This window comes from Tupaia chinensis, unplaced genomic scaffold (assembly GCF_000334495.1).
Source record: "Tupaia chinensis unplaced genomic scaffold, TupChi_1.0 Scaffold144964_1, whole genome shotgun sequence".
In the NCBI taxonomy this organism is placed as follows: domain Eukaryota; kingdom Metazoa; phylum Chordata; class Mammalia; order Scandentia; family Tupaiidae; genus Tupaia; species Tupaia belangeri.
In genome coordinates this window covers 261,614-272,122 of record NW_006204824.1, presented here as the reverse complement: position 1 = coordinate 272,122, position 10,509 = coordinate 261,614, and the positions used below count along the sequence as shown (strand labels likewise).

At 37.5% G+C, this 10,509-nt stretch overlaps 1 pseudogene; it reads right to left on the bottom strand.

Annotated features, from left to right (window-relative positions):
* Window positions 1-10,088: 10,088 nt before the first annotated feature.
* The window catches only part of LOC102477446 (AKT-interacting protein pseudogene), a 1,906-nt pseudogene continuing 1,485 nt past the window's right edge, over window positions 10,089-10,509 (bottom strand).

Genomic DNA, 10,509 nt, shown 5'->3' with positions numbered 1-10,509 from the left:
TTCCTCCCTGGAGGTGGGGGATGGCTATGCTATAATCCCTTATCCTTCTTTCTCCTCCCAGAATCATGGGCATGCACGCACACATGCTCAGTGTGAGTTTTAAGGTCCAGGACTCGAACCACAGTTGGCCATGTGGGAGTCCAGTGGTATAACCACTAGACCATCTACTAGCCCCTCTGCTCTTGAGCTTTCAGCCTCCACCGTGCTCACTCCATGGCTCCTCCCACTTCTTGTGTTAGCCTCTTTCCTTCTCCACATAGTTAATCCTAGTACATCATGAAGCACTCGTAGGCCAGACAAAAACAATAGCTGTTTTCTATTAGGCATCAGGCATAGTATGATCTTTAGAGGACCCGCTTCTGTCTACCTCTCCAGCTTCTTATTTGTTTTGACTGGAGTGTCTGCTGTTTAGTGTTATTTTAGATAATAATCTTAACAAGAAATGATTCCGAGTAGTCAGCATTCACTACAGAGAGAAGATAGCCATAAAAAGTCTTAAGGGGAAAAATAATTAAGTTAAGGAAAACGAAGAGGGGCCATTTTAAAGAGTGAATATGTGTTGCGTGTCCAAGTTATGTAAGTTACCATAAGCACATCCTTTCAGAGCAGCGGGCTAGGATCATAGACTTCCCTATTAGTGTTTAGTTCACAATGTTAATAACACCCACAAGGAAAAAATGCCAACCAAAACTAAGAGAGAATGCTATATATTATTGTTAAACAGGTGTAACATTTATTTTTTCCTTCTTTGCCCCTCCCTTCTGTATTCTAAGACTAGGAAGATAAATAACAGCAGTTTTAATACTATTGACAGAAGTCTTTCTGCTAGGTAAACCTGCTTTCTCGACAAATGCATCATGGCCATCAGGGACAGTGAGAGCAGGGTTGAAGATTCATTAATATATCCCCATAAGCAAAGAGCAAATGAATCCCATGCCTGTCTCTCAGAATACTAGGAATGACTCACTCAACCAGCTGTCTAGATCCCTTCTGGCTGAAAATATCAGAACTGGAATTGAATGATCTTATTAAAAGAAAAACAATCCAGGGCTACTCTATGTGTTTATATTGTAACGTGGCATTGTATCTAATTGCAGATGTACTGCAAAATATTCACTTTATTTAGATTATTATGTGATGAGGCATCTGTTCTGTGGGGAAATATTTTATTTTGTGTTCCGACTGAATTTTGTGGTTATGAAAGTTACAGAAGATGTTGATACAGGATGACACTTTCATTGGGTCTTTATTTCTAAATGCAATATTGGTGAAAGATGGCAGCCTTAGAAATTGACTTATTTATTCTTTCCCCAGCTACTTTCAGTTAGACTAAATTCAGACATATTTCTGTGCTTCATCTTTATTTTGGAGAGAAAAGTCCTACATATGAAGGACATAAGAAATGCCATCTAGTCCTGGTAATTTTTCTGCATCTTGTTTATCTATTAGGTGTAGAACATCTTGTACATTAACCACTATTTGATCTAATCATTCTCAACTGTTTCTCTTGTTTGTTTCCAAAGCCATTTATCAAATGAGAGCCTCCTTAATATTTTCCTTAAAAATCAAAACAATGAAATACATTTATATCTCAGCCTACTGTATTCTTTCATAAAAACTAAAGCAAGAATTATATTCTTCCTCTGGTCGCACTGTAACACACAGCCGTTCCATGTTGGTCACTTGGGTCCACAAGCCTACCCTCTCTTTCTTCCCTTTTTCCCTGCCTCATAGCACCAGTGAAGACTGACACACGTTTTTCTAATTAAGATAGCACATTTTGTTAAATGCAGACAAAAAAGATAAATAGATGATTGAGTGATGGAACTGTGATAATATTCTTGTTTAAATGTTCCTAAAATGATCATGCATTGCATTTGTAGCTCTGGTAAGTGTCATAAGGGATAAATATCAGATGCTGAGGGAAGAGAGTATAGCATTCTACTGGGAAGAACAAGAATTAAAGACACCCAAGTGATCTTTTTTAGAGTAAATGTGCATTTTGGAAACACTGATATTGCTATAACAAATATTTGTAGAGCTTTTGGTTAATGGCATAAACCTTTCTCATTAATATTCAGTTTCAAACTAGGAGAAACAGCTATGAAAAGAAAATACTCCTATTTGTGTTTGTTTGATTGATTGAGTTTCACTAAACAATATAAGCTATATAATAGACAGCCAAGCTACTTTTTTAAAAAAATAAAGTATGAATTTGTCTTGCTTCAAAACATTTTTAAATTCATGCATAGATTTTAAATACATTTTCAATGAACTTTTTAAAACATCCCCTACACAACAAAACTTGAAATATAATATCAAGTTGAAGTCAAATTATCTGTCATTAGACAAGGTGGGAGAGAATGTTCCAGAATAGGAAACAACAGTTTGAAGGTCCTGAGGCCACAAGTAAAAGGCTGCATTTCTGAAAAACATAATTATTAATTGATACAAAGAGAACAAGTGGTACCAAGTAAACTTGTAGGAGTAGACAGATGCCAGACTATGCTTGGTCTTGCAGTACACGGTAAGTATTTTGGTGCTTATCTTAAAAGTGATATTGTACCATTGAAAAGTCTCTTTTCTTTATTTTTTAAAATTATTTTCTTTATTTTCTTCTTTTTTTTTCTGAAATTCAATCACTCTATACCTGTAGAGCATACAAAATGAACTTTCCCAGCACGAATACAATGTATATATATATATCCTTTCAAAGATATTACTATACACATTACCATCAACAGATAATTTCCCATTGTTGTGTCTGTTGAATTTTTTTCTCCTTAATTCCCTTCTTCCTACCTCCTGCCATTATCCACACACCTCCCACACTGGCTCTAATATCCACACTTGCTCTCCTTGCTTTTGTACCTTCCAATCTTTCTGTTTCTGCCATAGAATTCAGACATTAGTATATATTAAGTGGGGATACACAATGCCTCTTTTTCATTGACAGGCTTGCTTCACTTACTTTCAGTCTTCCATATCCATCCACTTTCTATCAAATGCCAGGGTCTTATTGCTTTGTATGGCTGAGTAGTATTCCATAGTATATGTATGACACACTTTTTCAAATCTATTCACCTGTTATGTGTAGATTCTGTATCTTAGAACTATAAATAACATAGCAATGAACATGGATATGCAAATGTTTCTCCATCTGAATGTCTTCTTCTCCTTTGGGTAGTTTTAGGCTAGATAGTCCCCAGGAAAACAAGGACACCAAACCTGCTGCAACAGAATTTCAAGGGAGTTAAAGTTTAGCCTTAGGGCCAGCAAGTGGCATCGTGGTTATGGTTCTGGACTCTTAACATGTCTAATTGTGGTTCAAGTCCCAGGCGTGGTGGCTTGAAAATCGCACTGGGCATGTGTGCATGCATGCCCAAACTCCAAGGAGGAGAATGAAGGAGAAGAGATTGTGCATGGCCATCCCTCCTGGGGAGTGATTTTTCACTTTCCTTCTTTCTCACTGTCTCTATCTCTCTCCTCTGGTGAGCACCCTAGGGTAAAAATTAAAAAAACAAACAAACAAACATAAAAAACATTTAGCCTCAAGTTTAACTAATGAAAACAGAATCAGTACTAGTACATTTGTAGTCCAGACTAGCCCAAGAAGTTTAACAAAGCCAGACCCCAGGCTTCAGGAGGAACCCTTACTTCTGATTTGTGGGGTTTTGAGGATATATGCTCAGGGGAGGACCCTGTGATTGGGGGTAGGGGAGCAATAGTAATACTGTGAAGCAGAGAGCTGGCTCCAGCCCTCCCCAGCATTTGTAGTTGTACGTAGTACCAGTCATTCCTGTGACTTAGAACTAAAGCTTACAAGTATATGATATTGCAAGTAATAGACTTGTCCACATCAAATGTTCCTCTATGGGAAGCCTGGGCCGTTCTTTTGACCTGAGGAGGGCATGGAGCTAAAGTCTTATAATTTTCTGGCATTTAATGCCTTAAACTTGGACCTTTGCTGCTTTCCATGGAGTTTCGAGGAAGCTGTGGGTTTCCTTCTTGGAAAAATTAACTGTTATCTCACAGCAACAACACGCCTAACATGTATTAAAAGGATTACCCATGGTGCAGCTTGAAAACAAAATCAAGATGGCAAGAATGAACAAGGAGCGCATGACCTTTGCGAGAATCAGGTGGAAGGTTGCTGTAGTTTGATTGGTCATAAATGTAGAACATGTAAATGAAAATTAGGAGATGGATGTAGAAGTAAATTTGGCCAGACTTTATAATGGATTGGTTATGAGTGGTTGGAAAAAGGGCAGTTAGTTCCAGGGTAGACTCCTAGATTTCTAGTCTGAACTGAACATATGGTGCTACCTTTCCCTGAGAGAGAATATTTGGGAAGATTCATATTTGGGAAGCAAGATCATGAATTCAACTCTGAAAGTGTGGGGGCAGCAATTATATGGGATAAAATTCAGGCAAAAGAGCTCTTCATTTTAGAGCAGGCAATGTGGAAAAAAGCCACTGGCAGAAGAAAGAAAAAAACCAGCCATACACCTGACCAATCACGGTCAGGGCAAGATGGAAGCCTAAAAACAAAGGTGTCTTTCTCTTATTCATTGCACCATTGTTACCATAGCTTCTCTTCAACCTCTTAGAATTGTCTGAAATAATTGCCTTCAGGGCTGACATTTATCTTCTGAGTCTCAGCCTTCAAGTGTGTGTCAGTATAGAAAGCTTCCTAGAAATCCAGTTACTCTCGTGTTATGTAAGTACAGATTTACAGTAAGACCAGGTGTCACAAGTTAGTAGCTTCATTGAAGATGTCATTTTTCTCCATGCTATTGGTCACTCTCCTCTGCCTAACAACAGGATTCCATGAACTTGAGAACTCTAAGGGCAGTGAAAGCTGCTGTCTGTCTCCTTTATCCCTCAACTCTCTTGTCTTGCCGCACCTTCATCACTTACTTACACCAAGGATGAGAGTTCATCTTCCTGTAGGGAGCAAGGGATTGTGTGAAGTATGGACCAAGCCATCCCTTTAGGGTGCTTTCTTGTAGTGTTATGTTCCCTGATGAGCTGTGGTATGTATATGTGCATCATCATACAAAACTATATGTGCATCATCATACAAAACTATACCGAATATATATTAATATGACTTCTTATCTAAGTGGAATGATTACTTTTCTGTAATGCAATTTTCACGATTTTAATATATTGTTTCATTCATTGATGATAATCTTAAGCCCTTTAAGCTATAAGAGCACTTGAACAGTTTAAGATATTTATTTTCTCTGTGTGATGTTTAAAATCTTGATTGATTCTGGTAAGATGTGTTTTGAAATAGATATTTCAATAACTCAGTGGTAGGTGTCAAAGCACTTATATATAAGTATATTGTTCAGGTATTGCTTTCATTTAATAAAAATTAAAGTTTTTAGTGAACAAAATTTCAATTACATTAAAACATTAATTGTTAAGTATACGTTTTTTTTCAATGTAGCATACACAATTGTTAAACAGTGGTTGAATTTATGATCTATTAAAAATATGGTGTGACTTATTTACATTATATTTATGAAAAAAGTGATCATCAGTTCAAAATTTTAATGTATCTTTAAGTTATTACATTTAAAAGGACTTAAAAGAAGCTATAGCACAAAAAATAACTTAAATATTGAGTCTTTTTTATTTTTAATTTCTTTCCCTTGTGGAGTATAGCAAGGTCCCAGGATAGGTTGCCAGTCAAATGTCATCTTCTACCCACCTTAACTATTGCATAGAAAGACAGATAAGATCAGAAACAGCATTTATTCGTATATGGTACATAGCCACTTTCTTGGTTCAGGTGAACAGGTCTTAATTAGCAGAAACTTCCTAAGTAGCTTCAATAATAATGTTCTCGCCTCTCCAAAATTCAGCAGACAGCATGAGAAGTTCAAAGCAAAGACAGTTTTAACAACCTCAAGTCTCCAGTTTTGAAAGGAGATTCAGTGAGACATCATAACTCACTGAACCCCAGTCTTTAGGAACAGAGAACAGACAGGAAGAAAGGGAAAGTGCCTTTTGCATAAGTGTTTTTCTTTTTCCTTTTTTCCCCTATGATTGCTTCCAAAGAAAGTTGATTTTATTCTTGATTTGGGCTATTGACAATTAAAATGATATATATAAAAACTTGTTAAGGATTTGAAATGTGGAAGGATAGATGCTTACGGATGTTAAACACATTGAGTTGGAGAGTCTGCCTGCAGCCTCTCTAATGGCTGACTATCAAACCTCAGACTCAGGGTCCTTCAGGAGGGTGAGAAAACATATTTACAGCTGGACTAACACTATTAAATCCACCAAATGATAGCAGAGTATCAGAGTAGCATAATCCATTCTGAGAAAAGAAGTACACGAAAAATTTTCTGATATCACTGGTATTTGAAAGAACACTTTAGACTATGAATGATGTATCAACTTGAAATTCACAAATCAACTTGATTTATCACAAGTTTTGTTTTCAGGCAGGTCAAATCATATTCCACACATGCATCTTAATACATGGTATGCCTTTGCCATTTTAATGTGGATGCCATCCTTATTCTTACTAAGCCAGCACTATAGTGGAGACCTGCCTATGGTATACATTATGAAACTATAAAGTCTTTTCATAGGTCTTAAAAAAGGTATTGTTTGACCTTACTTAATTATGCAGTTTCTATGGTCAGAAGCAGATTAAGACTTCTAAAGGAACCAGCAGGTGGCAAAATAGGTACATTGCTAGACTCCCACATAATGGGACTGCAGTTAGAGTCCTGGACCTGGTGACTTCCAGTTCACACTGGGCTCCTGCGTGTGCGTGGCTAAGATATCGAGAGGAGAATGGAGGAGAAGTGATTGCAGAGTGGCCATCTCCCCTGGGGCAGGGGGGCGATTTCTTTCTTTCTTTCTGTCTGTCTCTCTTTCTCTGTCTCTCTGGTGAGCACATGCACCCTATAACAACAACAACAACAACAACAACAACAACAAGGACAAAACTCTCCTTAAAAAAAGAAAAAAAAAAGACTTTCAAAGACAACCACTTTCCCTCATGACAACCCCTTTCCATTCCAATACAATATATGATTTACTTTGCATCTATTGCTGCAAATAAACAAGAAAATCTGCAAGTAGGAGAGAGATCTAGCACAAGGCTGCAAATTCAGTTTTCCCTTGATCTGCTTCCTTAATTCTTGCCTTCATTATTGCCTTGAAGTTAAACCTTAATATTGTCTCCCAGCACATTTCTTCCCATGTACAATTTTCCTACTGATTCACTTTCTTTACCATCTTAATTTTTCACTTTTTGTTATATCACCTTTAATATATCTAGTTGTTTTATAAGCAATATGGGTATGCAGTATAGTGTTGATCAACAACTTACCATTGTCACAAAGCTAATTATATGACCAAAAATAAATAACAACTGTAAAAGCAAGGGCCATGGAAATTTCCTCCAAACTATGCCCTGAGTTTTTAAAGCATGAAGTTATCCTAAGCGCTGTCTTCTGGATAAGAGTTTCAGATGATCTATGAAATTTCTATTTCATATCAGGGATAATAAGATTCTGAAGGATCTTAACCACTTAGAAATTTTAACTGGAGTATCATTTAAAAGACATTTTTTAAATATAGTATTTTCAATATATATTTTTAAAGTTTAAGGGCCAGCAGGTAGCATGGTTGTTAAGGCACTGGATGCCCACTTGGCCAACCCTATGGTTTGAGTGCTGGACATGGAGGCTTGAAAATTACCCTGACACATATGCACGCAACAAAATTCTGAGGGGAGAATGGAAGAGAAGGGATTGCAGCATGGCCATCACCCCTGGAGGATGATTTCTGACTTGCGCTCCGTCTTTTTTTGTTTTTTTTTTTTTCTCTCTCTCTTTCTCCTCTTTCTCTGATGAGCACACAAACCTTGTAGCAACAACTTAAAACAAACAAACAAAAGTAATCTATGGATTTACCTTTGGTGGCTTCTCTAAATCTGGTAGGAATGATATGGCACAAATGATGGGAAAAGGGATGTAGAATACGATTTGAAGGAACTAAACAAGCAGGAATAGAAGTCTGATTTGGTTAGCCAGATGGCTAATTCTCCCTCCTCTCATCACCCTCTCCCACGCCACAATGAGTTTCCTTTCCTCCCCTTCTTTTCTTCTAACTCCCCATATTCCCTGCATCCTCCCCTTCTTTCTTCTTTTCCTCCTACTCTTTTTCTTTCTTCTCCTCTCTCCCCCTTTTCTCTTCTCTTTCTCCTCCTACTTCTTATCCTTCCTTTCTGCACCCATACTGTCCTCTCAGTAGTACTGAGATGTAAAAATGGTTTTCCTTACAAATACAGATTTCTGACCTTCTCTTAAAGAGCTTGCTCATACCCTTGTTTTATTTGACCATTATTTGACCAGAATAGTTTGAAATGCCCAAAGTTAAATTGCAAGGTGATGGCACAAGGCAACAGGCTGCTAGTCTGAGTTGTTTTCTTGTTAACTACCATCCTCCATAGGAAGATGTTTCCTATTGACCAAGAGTTCTCTGTTGTGTATCCTGACACAATTGTGTTTTTAGTCTCCATGTGTAAACTAATATTTTGTTTATACATTTCTAGACAAAATAGAATTGTCTAGAAACCTAAATCCAACAGACTGTCCAGTGACCTCCCCAAATATCTGCAAATTCCTGAGGACTTAGGATTTGATTGTCACACAGAGCTCCACGCTTCTCCCTCTACTGAATTCACTCAGTTTGGAATCCAGCTCGCCCTTTAGCAGCAGGTATTTTTATCCCACAGTGTTAACTCACATGGGGAGGTCAGAACAATAGTTTACTCTTATTTTTTCTCTGAATTCAAAAGACATACAAACTAACAAAAACCAACTCACACATGATATGCTTTCCTGACTTGTGCAAGCAGCAAGATTTACATGTCAATGTACAAAACAAAGCATTAAATAGGATGTGACATCTTTGTTATCAGACATTTCCCTTGTTATTTGTGCAAATATGAGATAGAGCCTCTTAATTTGTTTCTCAAGCTTTCTATTTTCTCTCTCCTTTCTTCTCTTTTCCTCTTCACTTTTCTTGTATTTTCTGCCCTCTATATTATGCTCTTCTCACTCCCTTTCAAATAGGAAAACTAATAGCATTTTTTAAAATGGCAAAGAACAATCACTTATTGGTTTATTTCATCTTTGCTAAACACATTAGTCTTTCATCATTTAAATATCTGACCTCATTAGAAACCATTTTAACACTTTTTCTCTCTCCTCCCATAAAAATACAGTAAGTGATTCACTTTTAAAAAAAATACTATGAACAAGCATTCCAGTTTTCTTCACTCAACTAGTAAGTTTCTCAGTGACAGCAGTTTGTACATCAGTAAGACAATAGGATAAGACTGTGATTCAAATGATCTTCCACTTAAAAGTGTTAAGCCCTGGAACCTCCCTTCTGTAATCCTCTCTTCTATATCTTAACGTATTTTCAACTAAAACCACTGATTTAAAAAGTAGCGCATAGTGAATTCTGTCCGCTCTATTAGTTTAAATGAATGCCATTTACCTTTAGCATTATATTCAGTAAAATACCTAAAGGTCCCCAATAATTTGTAGTACTGAACTAGATAACCACCCTAGTAGACACTTCTGACAGAAGTAATACATTAGTTAAAGAAATGTCTCCTGGTACCAGCAGTTGGCATAATGGCTATGTCACTGGACTCCCATGTAGTCAACTGCAGTTCAAGTCCCGGACCCAGTGGTTTAAACTCATGCCGGGCGCATGTGCGTGTGTGCCTAAGATACCGAGAGGAGACTGGAAAAGAAGGGATTGCAGTGTGGCCATCCCCCCTGGGGGGGGGTGATTTCTCGCTTTCTGTCTCTCTATCTCTCTGTTTTTCTGGCGAGTGTATGTGCCCTCTAGCAAAAACCTCTCCCAAAAAGAAAAGCTTCCAAAACGTGGTGTTAGAACCCACGCAAACATGGAAAGCACTGACAGTCAGTCATTGTTCACACAGTTTTCCTCTTGAGGCAATCCTTTGCCATTGGTCAGTTTCCACTAGGTCAGAGTCCAGCAGAAAAGTGTCAGAGCATCAGATTCGCCATCTCTTAAGTTGCTACTGTTTTCTCTTCTTTACTGTAAGGTTGTTCTGAGCCAGGCTTTACCCATGGCAAGCCAGCAACACGAGCACATTTATTGTGCGCTTCTTCAGGTATTTTCTGAGTTAGCATGTTCTCTCTGGCTTCCTCATGTGCAGAAGAATTCTGTGGAGAAAAGCTAATTGCATAGGGGTCTTCTATTTTAGGTTGACCAAACAAATGGGCAGTGCATACCTTCACACTGCCGACCGCTTCACTTTTTTTTTTAATTTTATTTTTTATTATCATCATAATCTTCTTTATATTACATTGGATTACATATAAATTTACAGTGTATTACATTGTTTTTTCAAAAGGGAATGCCATGCATGTCAGTCAGTACAGAGACATTAATCTCCCCACTTCAACATTCCATATCTTTTCTATGTTT